This window comes from Lathyrus oleraceus, chromosome 3, assembly GCF_024323335.1.
Source record: "Lathyrus oleraceus cultivar Zhongwan6 chromosome 3, CAAS_Psat_ZW6_1.0, whole genome shotgun sequence".
Lineage (NCBI taxonomy): Eukaryota > Viridiplantae > Streptophyta > Magnoliopsida > Fabales > Fabaceae > Lathyrus > Lathyrus oleraceus.
Window position 1 is genome coordinate 380,116,841 of NC_066581.1, and position 3,715 is coordinate 380,120,555.

Below are 3,715 nucleotides of genomic sequence, written 5' to 3' on the forward strand. Positions count from 1 at the left end.
TGAATTGATTTGGAAAAGACTGATTGACGTTGGATCAAGGGTTTGTTTATTGTTTCTGATTTAAGAAAATGACTGCTTGACGTTGGATCAAGGGTTTGATTATTGGTTGTGAAAGAGTGAGCGTTCCTAATGCCTAAGGGATATGTTAATCAAGCAATAAAAGAAAGCAAGTAAATGCGAACATCGAAAAGGGGATGGGGGTACATGTAAAGTACAAGGGAGTGTGAAAAAATAAAGTCAATCGAATTGAAGTTAAATCTAAAATATAAACAAGTCCTAAAACTAGGAGAGCATGCAAGATTAGCCTATATCTAAATCTAGGGGTGCAATCGTCATTTTCCATATTATGGTTAATATTGAATTATTTCTATTTATGCAAATTCCTAATTAAACTCAATTAAAATCTAAAGCTAGATTTAATATTTCTAATTAAACTATAAAATTCTAAAACCTTTATTTCTAAATATATTTCTAATATTTTCTACTCCTAAAATTATCAAATTCTAAAACTATTTACTTCTAATATCAAAAAAAAATAAATCCTAATCACCTAATTACTCGTAATGTTTTTAATTGAAAGTTTAAACTTAACATTACTAATTAATTCCTAAAATCTATTAAATCCTATTTAAGACTTTATCCTAAAATTCTAAATCTAATCATATTCTGATTCTAATTTGACAACTAATTAAAATGATTTCTAAAAGTTCAATTCTATTAAACTAATTCTAAAATTAATTTCTAATTAAAATTTCCAATAATCCTAATTACTTCTAATTAATCCTAATCTAGCTTAAGAATATTCTAAACTCTATTCACAAGCTAATTAACAAAAAAAATAAAATAAACAGGTCCAAGCCAGGGGTGCTAACACGGATTGGGGGTTGTAGGAAGGAGAATTCCGTTTGGGCCTTAGGCCCAAACCAGATCTACCACAAATTGAAACCATAGATAAGGAAAACAGAAAAGAGCTTCTGAGCAGAAGCCAACATCCACGACGTCTCTTCCACCTCCGCCGTCACCAACGCGTCTCGCCACTTCATCTCGTAACCGCATATCCAGAGAATCCAGAAAAACATAAGGAACATAAAGTACTAACGACGACGCGATTATTAATTCTTTCAAGTATGGATCACGTCCATCATCAACGCCGCTTCTCCGTCGTCATCTCGAATCACCGGTCAAGCTACCGAATCCAAAACGACGACAATCGAAAACACAACGGCGTCGACGCATAGTCTAATCAAATTGTGGATCCGAAACGAACAAAACGAAGACTTACCGGCTCTGTGCGTGTGGCTCTTTCGAAGAAATTAGATCCGCACGCGTCGTTGCAAGAAGAAGACGTTCGTGAGTTGATTGAGACGAAGCGGAAAATCTCTGGCTCTCGCCGGTAAGAACTGATAGGCCTCTGCTTCTTTTCTGTTTATGTTCTGTATATCTTCTTCTTCTCCGTTTAGCTTCTGTTACGCCGTTGTGAGTTGTGTGAAGAAGAACGTGGAGGTTGTGGTTTGATGAAGGTTGCAAGCAATAGTTTGTTACGGTTGCGGTTTGGTGGAGGTTGAAGAAGAAGGAGAAAAGTTTGTTAGAAATTGGTTCGGTGGAGGTTGAAGAAGAAGAATTCACTGCCTCATCTTCTTCGCCTCTTGTTGCAATTCCGAGCGTTTGCCAGATTCGCCGGCAAGAGTGTTGCGTGAGGGATCACGGTGAGATTGCAAGTTTACGGTGAAGTTGAGAGTTACAACGATGGAGAGTGAAAACTCTAAATCGTTAGGATACAAGATCGTATTGTGAGGAAATGGAAATGTGAAAATCTGGAAAAAAATGGAGCCTCCCCCTCGAACCTGAGACTTGCAGGGTATTTATAAGGTTTCTATTCTGTTAGCAAAATTCTGTTAGGAATTCAAGATGAAATTCTGTTAGGATTAGTTATAGTGACTCAAATTCAGTTGGTGAAATTCAAACGAGGCCAAGAGGAATTTGGTTTTAAATTGGTTTGTATTTTGAGATGGTTAGAAGTTAATTTTTCTGTTAATTGATGTTGTGAGGTTGGTTAAATTGTGCAGGATTTTGTTTTGGATTTAGGTGGTGTGCATTTGCTTTTGGGTAGCAGCTTTCGGTAGCTGCAGTTTACTCTTGGAATGGCTGACGGTGTTTGAATGTGTTTTGGAGTTTTATTCATTACGTGGCCGTTTCGTTTGCTTGCAACTTGTAGCAGTTGCTTTGGAAGCTTCATGTGTATTGCAGCTTCTTTCACTTTACCTTCTTTTCGTGTACAACCTATCCATATTTCCTTTGGACTGTAATGTGGACAATTTGGCATATGGTTTATATTATAACATGGGTGATGCATAATGTTGTAAAATATGTGAACTGGGTTTGGATGTAACATTGGATATGGATGTAATGGACGGTAGTTAATTTGGACATGGATCTAATGGATATTGGATTTTTGATATAAAGTGTTAAAATGAAATTGGATCAATTAATGGACTTATGGGTAATTAGATTGAAATGGATTAATATGGATTTTCTAAATGGATTTAGATTTTAGTTAAAATGAGATTGGATCTAAAAATGGTTTCTCAAATTGGAAAAATGGGTATGGATATTTGATTAAAGAAAATTGGTTGATTGGATTAACAAATGTTTATTGGAAAATGGTTAATGGGTTTCAAAAAATAAAAATGATTAAATTTCCAAAATCACTCCGACTTTTCAAGAATCAATTTGGATCGTCCAACTCAACTTGAATTTCCAAAATTAATTCGAAAAACAACGAAATGATTTCTAAAACCAGATTTATTTTCAAAGATCAAATCTAACTTCAAAATCAATTCAAACTTCAAAAGTTAATTTGAAATTGAAATCAACACGAAGTTATAATTAATCAGAACCATTATTAACATGATGCCAAAATGATGACTGCATATGTCGAACCATGCTTATTCAATGAAATGAATGAATGAGGATGATATGCAAATATCTGGGATTAGTGACCTATAAAATCAATGTGAAGGGTGGGGCAAATTTTGGGGTATGACACATGGCAATAGAAATTTTGGTGTTAATGCATGTTAGAGATATGGTATAATGAACCATACTCCTAAAACATACCACACACAAAAAGGAAAAAGGTCAAAGGATGGACATATCTCATTCATACTTGTATTGGTTCATCTAACACAAGGATATTGATAAACCAATTAGCCTTAGGATATTGAGACTTCATTGGTCAATTGAAAGGATGTGAGAGAATGGGATTGAAGATGAAGAGGGATGGGAGATAAGCGAAACACAAATTGGTCATGGGAGGGATTTTATCAAATTAAAATCATTCATTCATTTTGGGAGATGAAATGTACATTTCATCAATCCATTAAATCCAATGATTTTAACTCAACAAAAGTCAAATCAACCTTGACCAAGGCCCAAACACATAGTCAAACTTCACAAGTCAATAAAAATGACTCAACATAATTTCTACACAATTAATCAATTAAAAATCAAATTAAAAATGCATTTAAATTAAATTTAGTTTGGTAAAAACCTAAAATCTCAGCAAAATACCAAATAAATGGTCAAGAGATTTATCCTAGGTCAAACAAGGTCAAAGGACTTTAGACAAAAAATTTCATAATTTTTGAAAAGTCAGAAGTATTTTTAAACAATTAAAAATATGCATAAAAACAATTAAATCATGAAAAATATCAAA

The 3,715-nt window shown here is 33.8% G+C and overlaps 1 long non-coding RNA gene across 1 annotated transcript; it reads left to right on the plus strand.

The window, feature by feature from the left end:
* The first annotated feature begins 554 nt into the window (after positions 1 to 554).
* LOC127127828 (uncharacterized) lies at positions 555 to 2,427 on the plus strand. Its single transcript, XR_007805475.1, has 2 exons — positions 555 to 1,393; positions 2,067 to 2,427. It is a non-coding gene; the product is annotated as an uncharacterized LOC127127828 (long non-coding RNA).
* The last annotated feature ends 1,288 nt before the right edge of the window (positions 2,428 to 3,715 follow it).